The following is a 13,309-nucleotide window of genomic DNA, read 5'->3' on the forward strand; positions in this document are numbered from 1 at the left end:
TATGGATGCAAAAATTCTCAATAAGATACTAGCAAATCGAATTCAACGGCATATAAAAAGAATTATTCACCATGATCAAGTGGGATTCATTCCTGGGATGCAGGGCTGGTTCAACATTCGCAAATCAATCAACGTGATACATCACATTAACAAAAAAAGAGAGAAGAACCATATGATCCTGTCAATCGATGCAGAAAAGGCCTTCGACAAAATCCAGCACCCTTTCTTAATAAAAACCCTTGAGAAAGTCGGGATAGAAGGAACATACTTAAAGATCATAAAAGCCATTTATGAACAGCCCACAGCTAACATCATCCTCAATGGGGAAAAACTGAGAGCTTTTTCCCTGAGATCAGGAACACGACAAGGATGCCCACTCTCACCGCTGCTGTTTAACATAGTGCTGGAAGTTCTAGCATCAGCAATCAGACAACAAAAGGAAATCAAAGGCATCCAAATTGGCAAAGATGAAGTCAAGCTTTCGCTTTTTGCAGATGACATGATATTATACATGGAAAATCCGATAGACTCCACCAAAAGTCTGCTAGAACTGATACAGGAATTCAGCAAAGTTGCAGGATACAAAATCAATGTACAGAAATCAGTTGCATTCTTATACACTAACAATGAAGCAACAGAAAGACAAATAAAGAAACTGATCCCATTCACAATTGCACCAAGAAGCATAAAATACCTAGGAATAAATCTAACCAAAGATGTAAAGGATCTGTATGCTGAAAACTATAGAAAGCTTCTGAAGGAAATTGAAGAAGATTTAAAGAAATGGAAAGACATTCCCTGCTCATGGATTGGAAAAATAAATATTGTCAAAATGTCAATACTACCCAAAGCTATCTACACATTCAATGCAATCCCAATCAAAATTGCACCAGCATTCTTCTCGAAACTAGAACAAGCAATCCTAAAATTCATATGGAACCACAAAAGGCCCCGAATAGCCAAAGGAATTTTGAAGAAGAAGACCAAAGCAGGAGGCATCACAATCCCAGACTTTAGCCTCTACTACAAAGCTGTCATCATCAAGACAGCATGGTATTGGCACCAAAACAGACACATAGACCAATGGAATAGAATAGAAACCCCAGAGCTAGACCCACAAACGTATGGCCAACTCATCTTTGACAAAGCAGGAAAGAACATCCAATGGAAAAAAGACAGCCTCTTTAACAAATGGTGCTGGGAGAACTGGACAGCAACATGCAGAAGGTTGAAACTAGACCACTTTCTCACACCATTCACAAAAATAAACTCAAAATGGATAAAGGACCTAAATGTGAGACAGGAAACCATCAAAACCTTAGAGGAGAAAGCAGGAAAAGACCTCTCTGACCTCAGCCGTAGCAATCTCTTACTCGACACATCCCCAAAGGCAAGGGAATTAAAAGCAAAAGTGAATTACTGGGACCTTATGAAGATAAAAAGCTTCTGCACAGCAAAGGAAACAACCAACAAAACTAAAAGGCAACCAACGGAATGGGAAAAGATATTCGCAAATGACATATCGGACAAAGGGCTAGTATCCAAAATCTATAAAGAGCTCACCAAACTCCACACCCGAAAAACAAATAACCCAGTGAAGAAATGGGCAGAAAACATGAATAGACACTTCTCTAAAGAAGACATCCGGATGGCCAACAGGCACATGAAAAGATGTTCAGCGTCGCTCCTTATCAGGGAAATACAAATCAAAACCACACTCAGGTATCACCTCACGCCAGTCAGAGTGGCCAAAATGAACAAATCAGGAGACTATAGATGCTGGAGAGGATGTGGAGAAACGGGAACCCTCTTGCACTGTTGGTGGGAATGCAAATTGGTGCAGCCGCTCTGGAAAGCAGTGTGGAGGTTCCTCAGAAAATTAAAAATAGACCTACCCTATGACCCAGCAATAGCACTGCTAGGAATTTATCCAAGGGATACAGGAGCACTGATGCATAGGGCCACTTGTACCCCAATGTTCATAGCAGCACTCTCAACAATAGCCAAATTATGGAAAGAGCCTAAATGTCCATCAACTGATGAATGGATAAAGAAATTGTGGTTTATATACACAATGGAATATTACATGGCAATGAGAAAAAATGAAATATGGCCTTTTGTAGCAACGTGGATGGAACTGGAGAGTGTGATGCTAAGTGAAATAAGCCATACAGAGAAAGACAGATACCATATGGTCTCACTCTTATGTGGATCCTGAGAAACTTAACAGGAACCCATGGGGGAGGGGAAGGGAAAAAAAAAAAGAGGTTAGAATGGGAGAGAGCCAAAGCATAAGAGACTGTTAAAAACTGAGAACAAACTGAGGGTTGATGGGGGGTGGGAGGGAGGAGAGGGTGGGTGATGGGTATTGAGGAGGGCACCTTTTGGGATGAGCACTGGGTGTTGTATGGAAACCAATTTGTCAATAAATTTCAGAAAAAAAAAATAAAAAAAAATAAAAAAAAAAAAAAATAAAAAAAAAAAAAATTCTTCCTGTGGCATATTAATGATGATTGAATTTTTAATATTAAATCAACCATGTATTTCTAGAATAAACTCATCTTGGTCATGAAGGGTTTGATTTGCTAATATTCTATTTAAGATTTTTAATCTATACTTATATAAGAAATTGGTTTTAAAATTTTCCTTTTTGTAATTTCCTTGCTAGGTCTTAATTTCCAGGTTATGCTGACCTCATAAATTTGCTGACCTTCCATTCTTTGTCTTTTTTCCTAGGGGATGGCCCTTTACGGTCTCACATGAAAGCCAGATGTATTTATGAGGGACCCTTCTTGGCAAACTTGAATTCCAGTTTTTTCTCAGTACCATCAATTTGTCAAAATATGTACAGCTTAGCTTTGTCGCCTCTTTACAACTGTATTCTGCTGAGTTTCTATGTGTCTCATCCTGTGCACATACAGCTTAGAAGTAACCAAATGACTCAAAGGAAAACTGCACAAAGAGTGCTGCATGCGATTCTCTGCAGATTTCTCTTTTCAGTACAAAGATCTTTCAGGTCCTAGTTGTCTTAGTAGCTTTAAATTCCAAATTTTTATTTTACAACCAGTGAGGCTGCCAGAACTCAAAAGACATTGGTTTCTTTTCAGCCTGTGTGCCATGTCCTGAGGGGGTAAAAGCAGCAATGAATATAAAACTCACCTCCACATATTTTTTTTTCTCTATGAGGTCTTAGCCCCTCAAGTCCTGGCTGTCTAGTTATTCTTCAATGAGTCCATGAAGATTTTTGTTTTTGTTTGTTTACCTAGAATTTTACCCATCTTTTATAGTTGATATCAGAAAGAGTAGGTTGGTAAGAGGTACTCCATCACAGCTAGAATCAGAAGCCCCTAAACAGAGTTCTCAAATAGGTGACCTTCAGCATCACCTCTCACTCCATCATTGCACATCTGGGAACAAACTGCTCCTTTACTGAGTCCAAGAATTTGGGCCCCAGTCAGGGGCAGGATGAAAGACTGTCTCATTCTCCTGAGCCCTGTCATTGTTCACTAACTGGGAGTCATCTTCATGGTCCATTGGTATTGCCTCCAGACAGCAGAATTTTATAGTAATATTTACAGAGTTATTCTGAGACATAATTTTACCCAAATTATATTTCTAAATTGTGCCCAACTGATACTAAAACAGGAGATATCATATGACTATAAAGTTTGTTTTTGTTTTTCTGTTTAAACAGCTACTATTTCCTCCTATATAGAAGGGGGATAATATTAACCCATAAATCCAAAATATGAATCTACCCCTGAGTAACAGCTTATATACTTATGATTGATTCATTACCTGTAACTTTAACAGTCACAGTATTTCAAGATATGTTGATAGCATAGATTTCTTCCACATGGGCCCCAACCCATGTCCTATTAATATTAACTATATATAGTCAGAAATTCATAATAGAGCCAAGAGGACTCCTCTGGACAATTTATTTTCTGATTTCTCTTGGAAGAATCTTATTAAGCCATAGCATATGTTAAGTTTTAATTTTTTTAATGTTTATTTTTGAGAGAGAGAGCATGAGCGGGGGAAGGGCAGAGAGAGAGAGAGGGAGACATAGAATCCGGAACAGGCTCTAGGCTCTGAGCTGTCAGCACAGAGCCCAACGTGGGACTTGAACTCATGAACTGTGAGATCATGACCTGAGCCAAAGTCAGACGCTCAACTGACTGAGCCACCCAGGCACCTTGCATATGTTAAATTTTAAAAGGAACAAATACCTATTGACTGAAATACTCTTCTGTCACTGTAACCAAGAGCTACACAAAGACAAGTTTGCCTAATCTACACTAAAAGTCTTTCTTAATTTCAAAAATTAATTCTGAGCCTCCGATTTCCTGAATTCCACAATAGAAAAACATTAACTTGGTGGTAATGGCACTGAAAAGCTTACTGGCATTCATTTCTGAAAAGCCATGAAAAGGATAAAAATGAGGGGTGGGTGGACTTCGGGGTAATGTAATCATTTTGCAAGTAAGACATTTGGCCCTGGTTCTAAGCCATTTCCATCTTTTTTCAAAGCCTACTTATCTCTTCAGCACCTCACTCCAACTTGTTAGGCTGCAAGGACTTACTGTTTGTTAACATCTGAAACACTGAAGCCTATGGACTTAAACTGCTTTGCCAGGGTGTTGCATTCATGACGATACAGTCTTAAATGGTTTGGTTATTTTTGGCATAGCTCTGACAAATAGAATTCTTGCTTCAGTTCTACCAACAGTGAACAATACAATCTGGGACCACCCTCATATGCAGCTCTTTATTGAAGACGTGACTAAAATATCACCAGCCTTTAGAATAGGTGACAGGTGGGAACATGTCACACTTCTGCTTAGGGACAAGGGATGAATTAATAGCTATAAAATGCTAATTTCCTTCCTAAGAGTCTCTGATTAGAAAATGCCATATCATCCACTTACGGTAAAAAAAAAAAAAATGCTATCTCACCTATTGAAGGACAACATCACAGCATGGGAAAACCCAGATGTTTTCCTAGAAAATTTCTGAGACATTGGACAACAGGAGAAAACAACTCACAAAGACGAGAAAGTAATTTCTCCAAGATCTTAACAAATGTGTACTAAAAGCTGCAGAGGACACAAAGACTTACAGAACACTGTTCCTGTTCCTTAAGGAATTCATGGACTAATTAAGAAATAATTAAAATGGCATCTGTGGAACAACACTGATAACACATACATGCATCCATAAGAGCTGGAGAATTCCTCCCAAGTCTGACTGCCTTCATTGGTGATATAACACTATTTTTAATTTGAATTTCTCTGCTCAAATACAATGTAAGTTTCGTGAGGACAGAAACTCTGCCTTCCTTATAAAGCCTAGAACAATAGTCCATCAATATTTTTTGACTGAAAAGGTTTTTGATGAAGCCAGGGAACTCTGTGCAAATTTCCTTTTGGAGCAAACTTACTATTTTTTTTTACATTTATTCATTTATTTTTGAGAGACAGAGAGAGACAGAGTCACAAGCGGGGAATGGGTAGAGAGAGGAGATGCAGAATCTGAAGCAGGCTCCAGGGTCCGAGCTGTCAGCACAGAGCCCAACGAGGGGCTCGAACTTATGAACTGAGAGATCATGACCTGAGCCGAAGATGGACACTTAACCGTCTAAGCCACCCAGGCACCCCACAAACTTACTATTTCTAAGTGCGTGCACAAATATGACAAAGGGGGCGCTGTTCTGATCCCCAGGGTGCAGTGGGATGTAATGTTATTTCTGTGGGAGTACTATTAACATCAGGAAGGATGAAACTGCTATTCATGCTATCTATTTCTTCCAAAATGATTCAGAAATTAATTGTGAATGATTCACTAAATGTTCTTAAAGTTAACGTGGGTTTAGTTAATGCTGCCAAACATTCTGTTTGAACATTTGCATTTTTCCTTTGGGGTTGAAAATCAACCCCCCTCAATGTTCCCAGTCTGACTTGTCTAATGAGGACCAGTGTTCCTGCAACTGCAGCAAAGGCTAACTCCCCTAAGCAGAACCATATGTAGAAAGTAAATAAAGTTCAAATATGTAAAAGGAGGTAATAGTTGTTCATTAAACAAGTTCTTTTTTTTTTTTTTTACTGTTCACTTATTTTTGACAGAGAGAGAGCATGAGTGGTGGAGGGACAGAAAGAGAAGTAGACACAGAATCCAAAGCAGACTCCAGGCTCTGAGTCTGATGTGGGGCTTGAACTCACAAACCATGAGATCATGACCTGAGCAGTAGTCGACTCAGCCACCAGGCAACCAAACAGGAAGTTCTTAATAGTGCCTAAGGAAGAGTCCCTTTTACACTTTTTGATGCAATTCTCTCTTGGGAAAATTCTTTCTTCTGTTACCATGACTAATTTAGAACTGTTAGGGGCTAGGTAAACAGCTTCCTTCCTTATGGATTGTTTGAGGTTGTTGGCTTTCACAATCCTCTCTGCTACTGAAGAATATCTAGGTTTCTCCCAACTGTACATTACTGTGACTAAGATAATACTTGGCATACAAGACCAGCTCAGGGGTGCCTGGGTGGCTGAGTCGTTTAAGCATCCAACTTTGGCTCAGGTCACTATCTCATGGTTCGTGAGTTTCAAGCCCCACATCAGTCTCTGTGCTGACAGCTCAGAGCCTGGAACCTGCTTCAGATTCTGTGTCTCCCTCTCTCTCTCTCTGCCCCAATCCCCGTTCATGCTCTGTGTCTCAAAAATAAATAAACGTTGAAAAAAATTTTTAACAGAAGTCAGGAAGACAGAGAAGAGTTATTAGAAAAAATAACCAGAAATCCCTCTACTACTAAAAAAAATAATAACCAAAATAACAAATGCAGGAAAGGTCTATGATTCCCAGAACTTTGGTTTTCAAGAATATATATCAGATATACCTTAGTTGCTTTGTGGGACTGAAACTCTGATTAAAAGCCAAGGTTCTTTGTCAGTAGGGAAAACATTTTCATATAAAGAACTCACAGTGATTACTTGAAGTAACATCAAAGACTACTTCTCTATCTGTTGCAAGCATATTTAGATATGTACATGGATTTCATACATGCACATATTAATAAATCTATGTTAACAAACACATGTGAGGTTTCATTTTTTGTTTTTTAACTTTATTCAATTTCAGAGGAGGTGAGATTTTGTGACTGGGAAAGACAATGACATTTCAGGCTCTACTTGTAAAATAAGAAAGGATGCTAGAGAAAAGAAACAATGCTAGAGAAAGCTTTGACATAGCACATTCTAAAATACTAATATTTTTAATACTAATATTTTAAAATAGCACATTTTAAAATACTAATATTTCAAAATAAAACATACTACCTTCTCTGTATTGTACTGGGAAAGTTCTTGTTTGTTTTCTCTAGGGGAATTTCAATTACAGTAAGCAACCACTGGACTCCACAACTGAAGTAAAGTAGGGCATTCTAAGTGTAAAAGTCAGAGGACTTCACACCTGTTTTATCACCCTTATTTCTTGCTTAAATGCTGCCGGTAAATATGTGTGGGCTTCACGTCACGGTCTTCTCAAAAGACCAGGAACTACTCAAAGGAAACACTTAACTCACAAAAGTGCACCACTTCCAGGCTGGAAGCTTCACAAGTATCAGTTCCAGTAGCTTTTCCAAGGAGAAATCTCTTGAATGACAGTCCTCTATTTGATTACCACTGGTGACAAGAAGTTCACTACTTTGCAGAGTGCATATTTGCAATGAAACTGTTTTAACCCAGCTGAAGACAGCATTTCATATCTCTAACCATTATTTTTTTTTCCAAAGTTCAGTGGGCATTTTGTTTATTAAGGATCAGTCAATACGAACTTGCTTAGGTTTAGATAAAGACCTATACAATTCACAATTTAAAATGCAGAATGTTAAAAAATAGGCATGCCAAGAAGATAAGTATCACTTATCTTCTTAGTGGCCCTCTCTTAGCATATCTAGTATCTATATAACTTCCATTTTATATGGGCATTTGGAGACCATTGAGCCATTATCACAATGGTTTTCAACATGCTGCTGGATATAAGTAATTCTGATTTTACATTTATCTTTGATCTGTAGTTGGTTTTACAGGGCATTCTTTCTTTTTCAGATTTTAATATCAAGATTATGATTATAAGTAAATGTAGACATTTTCTGTATTTGTTTCTTTGCTTTGTAACAGTTGGATTAGGATGAGATATATCTGACCTGTAATGTTTGTTTGAACTCACTTACAAAACTATCTGAGCCCCATGCCTTCAAAGATACGTCTTTAATAACTCTTGCTGTTGTTCAATATACACATTTGTAAGACTTTATTTCACATATATGTATAGCCTAAAGAATAATAATGAAAGGCTTACACATGTTCTCACCACTCAGTTTCAGAGAAAGAACACTATCAGTGCCTTAGAAACCCACTCAAATCATCTATGTATGCCTCTCTCTGATAATCTCCTCCTCTCTGCCCCAACCCCCACCTATCCTGATTTTGGTTTACCATTACTTTGCTTTTCTTCACAATTTTACTATCTTTGTATGCATTGCTAAAGATTATATTCTTTAGTTCAACCAGATTTTGAAATTAAATAATGGAATCATACTCTTCTATTTCTTTTGTGACTTCATTTTTTGTTCTTGCTTTGCTCCTATATTTTTGTTTTGAGATTCATTTATGTTAATAGATGTAGCTGTAGGTCATTTTCACTATTTTATAATATTCCACTGTATGACTATGTCAAAATTTATTTATCCATTGTGTTGAGGGACATTTTGGTTGGTTTTAGTCTGAGGCTTTATTATTGCTGCTATATGACCATTTTGGTACACGTGTCCCAGAACTCAAGTGCCAGAATTCCTCATATATATGCACCTGAAGTGCATTTGTTGGGTTGTGAGATGCACATATGCTCAGCTTAATAGAATGTGCCTAATAATTTTCCTAAATAGCTTTAATAATTTTTTCTCATTAATTTTTTTTTAATTTTATTTTTTAAAATTTACATCCAAATTAGTTAGCATATAGTGCAACAATGATTTCAGGAATAGATTCCTTAGTGCCCCTTACCCATTTAGCCAATCCCCCATCCTACAATCCCTCAGTTTGTTCTCCATATTTATGAGTCTCTTATGTTTTCTCCCCCTCCCTGTTTTTATATTAATTTTCCTTCCCTTCACTTATATTCATCTGTTTTGTCTCTTAGAGTCCTCATATGAGTGAAGTCATATGATTTTTGCCTTTCTCTGACTGACTACTTTCGCTTAGCATAATACCCTCCAGTTCTATCCGCATAGTTGCAAATGGCAAGATTCCATTCTTTTCTATTGCCAACTATCACTCCATTGTATATATATACCACATCTTCTTTATCCATTCATCCATCGATGGACATTTGGGCTCTTTCCATACTTTCGCTACTGTTGATAGTGCTGCTATAAACATTGGGGTGCATGTGTCCCTTCGAAACAGCACATGTGTATCCCTTGGATAAATGCCTAGTAGTGCAATTCTTGGGTTGTAGGGTAGTTCTATTTTTAATTTTTCGAGGAACCTCCATACTGTTTTCCAGAGTGGCTGCACCAGCTTACATTCCCACCAACAATGCAAAAGAGATCCTCATTCTCTGCTTCCTCACCATCTGTTGTTGCCTGAGTTGTTAACGTTAGCCATTCTGACGGGTGTGAGGTGGTATCTCATTGTGGTTTTGATTTGTATTTCCCTGATGATGAGCATGTTGAGCTCATCAAAAAATGTTGAGCATTTTTTCATGTGTCGGTTGGCTATCTGTATGTCTTCTTTGGAGAAGTGTCTCTTCGTGTTTTTTGCCCATTTCTTCACTGGATTATTTGTTTTTTGGGTGTTGACTTTGATCAGTTCTTTATAGATTTTGGATACTAACCCTTTATCTGATATGTCGTTTGAAAATATCTTCTCCCATTCTGTCGGTTGTCTTTTAGTTTTGCTGATTGTTTTCTTCGTTATGCAGAAGCTTTTTATTTTGATGAGGTCCCAGTAGTTCATTTTTGTTTTTGCTTCCCTTGCCTCCAGAGACGCATTGACTAAGAAGTTGCTGCGGCCAAGATCTAAAAGGTTTTTCCTTCTTTCTCCTCGAGGATTTTGATGGCTTCCTGTCTTACATCTAGGTCTTTCATCCATTTTGAGCTTATTTTTGTGTATGGTGTAAGTGATCCAGGTACATTCTCCTGAATGTCGCTGTCTGGTTTTCCCAGCACCATTTGCTGAAGAGACTGTCTTTATTCCATTGGATATTCTTTCCTGCTTTGTCAAAGATTAGTTGGCCATACGTTTGTGTGTCCACTTCTGGGTTTTCTATTCTGTTCCATTGATCTGAGTGTCTGTTTTTGTGCCAGTACTCTACTGTCTTGATGATTACAGCTTTGTAATACATCTTAAAGTCCGGGATTGTGATGCCTCCAGCTTTGGTTTTCTTTTTCAAGATTGTTTTGGCTATTCGGGGTCTTTTCTGGTTCTATACAAATTGTGGGACTGTTTGTTTGAGCTCTGTGAAGAATGCTGGTGTTATTTTGATAGGGATTGCATTGAATATGTAGATTGCTTTGGGTAGTATCGACATTTTAACAATATTTGTTCTTCCTATCCAGGAGCATGGAATCTTTTTCCATTTTTTGTGTGTCTTCTTCAGTTTATTTCATAAGCTTTCTATAGTTTTGAGTGTATAGATTTTTCACCTCTTTGGTTAGATTTATTCCTAGGTATTATGGTTTTTGGTGCAATGGTAAATGGGATCGATTTCTTGATTTCTCTTTCTGTTGCTTCATTGTTGGTGAATAGGAATGCAACCAATTTCTGTGCATTGATTTTATATCCTGCAACTTTGCTGAATTCATGGATCAGTTCTAGCAGTTTTTTGGTGGAATCCTTTGGGTTTTCCATACAGAGTAGCATGTCATGTGTGAAGAGTGAAAGTTTGACCTCCTCCTGGCCCATTTAGATGCCTTTTATCTCTTTGTGTTGTCTGACTGCAGAGGCTAAGACTTCCAATACTATGTTGAATAACAGTGGCAAGAGTGGACATCCCTGTCTCGTTCCTGATCTTAGGGGGAAAGCTCTCAGTTTTTCCCCATTGAGGATGATATTAGCGTTGGGTCGTTCACATATGGCTTTTATGATCTCGAGGTATGCTCCTTCTATCCCTACTTTCTTGAGGGTTTTTATCAAGAAAGGATGCTGTATTTTGTCAAATGCTTTCTCTGCATTTATTGAGAGGATCATATGGTTCCTATCCTTTCTTTTATTGATTTGATGAATCATGTTAATTGTTTTGCGGATATTGAACCAGCCCTGCATCCCAGGTATAAATCCCGCTTGGTCATGGTGAATAATTTTTTAATGTATTGTTGGATCCGGCTGGCTAATATCTTATTGAGGATTTTTGCATCCATGCTCATCAGGGAAATTGGTCTACAGTTCTCCTTTTTAGTGGGGTCTCTGTTTGGTTTTGGAATCAAGGTAATGCTGGCCTCATAGAAAGAGTTTGGAAGTTTTCCTTCCATTTCTATTTTTTGGAACAGCTTCAAGAGAACAGGTGTTAACTCTTCCTTAAATGTTTGGTAGAATTCCCCTGGAAAGCCATCTGGCCCTGGACTCTTGTTTTTTGGCAGATTTTTTATTACTAATTCAATTTCGTTACTGGTTATGGGTCTGTTCAAATTTTCTATTTCTTCCTATTTCAGTTTTGGTAGTGTATATGTTTCTAGGAATTGGTCCATTTCTTCCAGATTGCCCATTATATTGGCATACAATTGCTCATCATATTCTCTTATTATTGTTTGTATTTCTGCTGTGTTGGTTGTGATCTCTCCTCTTTCATTCTTGATTTTATTTGGGTCCTTTCCTTTTTTGTTTTGATTAGATTGGCTAGTGGTTTATCAATTTTGTTAATTCTTTCAAAGAACCAGTTTCTGGTTTCATTGATCTGTTTTACTGGTTTTTTGTTTTTTTGTTTTTTTGGGGTTTTTTTTGGTTTCAATAGCATTAATTTCTGTTCTAATCTTTATTATTTCCTGTCTTATAGTGGTTTTGGGTTTTATTTGCTGTTCTTTTTCCAATTCTTTTAGGTGTAAGGTTAGGTTGTGTATCTGAGACCTTTCTTCCTTCTTTAGGAAGGCCTGGATTGCTATATACTTTCCTCTGATGACCGCCTTTGCTGCGTCCCATAGATCTGGTTTGGCTACCCAAGGCTTGGCACAGGCTCTGTCATCTGAAGCCCCCAGCCCTCCTTTGGACCCCAGGAGGCAAGGCCCAACATATGCCAGCTCCTGTCAAGGCAGAGCCCTGGAGACACAGGCAGGCAGAGCTGGCCCCAGGGCCCTGGGCTTCAAACTAGGCAGTTGATCACCACCTTGTTTGGGGCTGGGCTGGTGACTTCAGCCTGCTGAAGGCGGAGGGGGGGGCGGGGAGGACAGGCTCACTGCAAAGCCGACTTCTGGGTCAGTGGGTGTTGATGTACTTTGGGTTCACTCACTGCCCCAACATCTGCCCAGATGAGCTGGAGAAGTTGGTGCAGGTGGTACGGTAGCTGGAGGCTGAGCCCGCCTGCCCCTGGTGCAGCCTATCTTCGTTACTGTGGACCCCGAGTGGGACTCTGTCTCAGCCATGGCCTGCTACCTACAGGACTTCCACCCATGGTTGCTGGGCCTGACTGGTTCTGCTGAGCAGGTAGCCCAAGTGAGGCACAGCTACTGCATGTACTACAGTGCAGGCCCCAAGGACAAGGACCAGGATTACATTGTGGACCACTCCATTGCCATCTATCTGCTCAGCCCTGAGCTGAGCAGATCTGAATTTTCTGTCCAAATCACAAACGCTTCCTCCTCTTTACTCAATTGATTTACTGTATTTGCTAATTAAATTAGAACACCATCCCAAGCACGCAACATTAGCTAGGATGGAGAAGGGATGGGCATTCTCAGTATTTCTTCTGGGGAAGGAACACACTGCTCTTTTAGCATCATTGATCACAATTGATTACGTTGCTGATGTTTTACATCTCATATGTTACTGAAACTTCAAGTCACCGGATCAGTAATAGAAAATGAAGCTGAATGTAGATTTGTCAGTGTGTGTGAGACAGAACTTAAACTTCAGAGGTTTACAGCCTTGGTTCCTATCTTCATTTCCCTGCTAGGTGACTTAGGAGAAATTACTTCACTAAACTACATCTTGGTTTCCCCTTCTGTAAAATAGGGAAATAACAGCACCTGAATCAAAATATTTGGGTTGGAATTTCAAAGAGTTGATGTGTGTGAAGTTCTTAGTAAGTATGCCAAAATATT

General features: G+C 38.7%; 1 pseudogene; it reads left to right on the forward strand.

Annotated features, from left to right (window-relative positions):
* Positions 1 to 12,863, forward strand: part of LOC122479481 — a 34,106-nt pseudogene extending 21,243 nt beyond the window's left edge.
* The last annotated feature ends 446 nt before the right edge of the window (positions 12,864 to 13,309 follow it).

This window comes from Prionailurus bengalensis, chromosome C1 (assembly GCF_016509475.1).
Source record: "Prionailurus bengalensis isolate Pbe53 chromosome C1, Fcat_Pben_1.1_paternal_pri, whole genome shotgun sequence".
Lineage (NCBI taxonomy): Eukaryota > Metazoa > Chordata > Mammalia > Carnivora > Felidae > Prionailurus > Prionailurus bengalensis.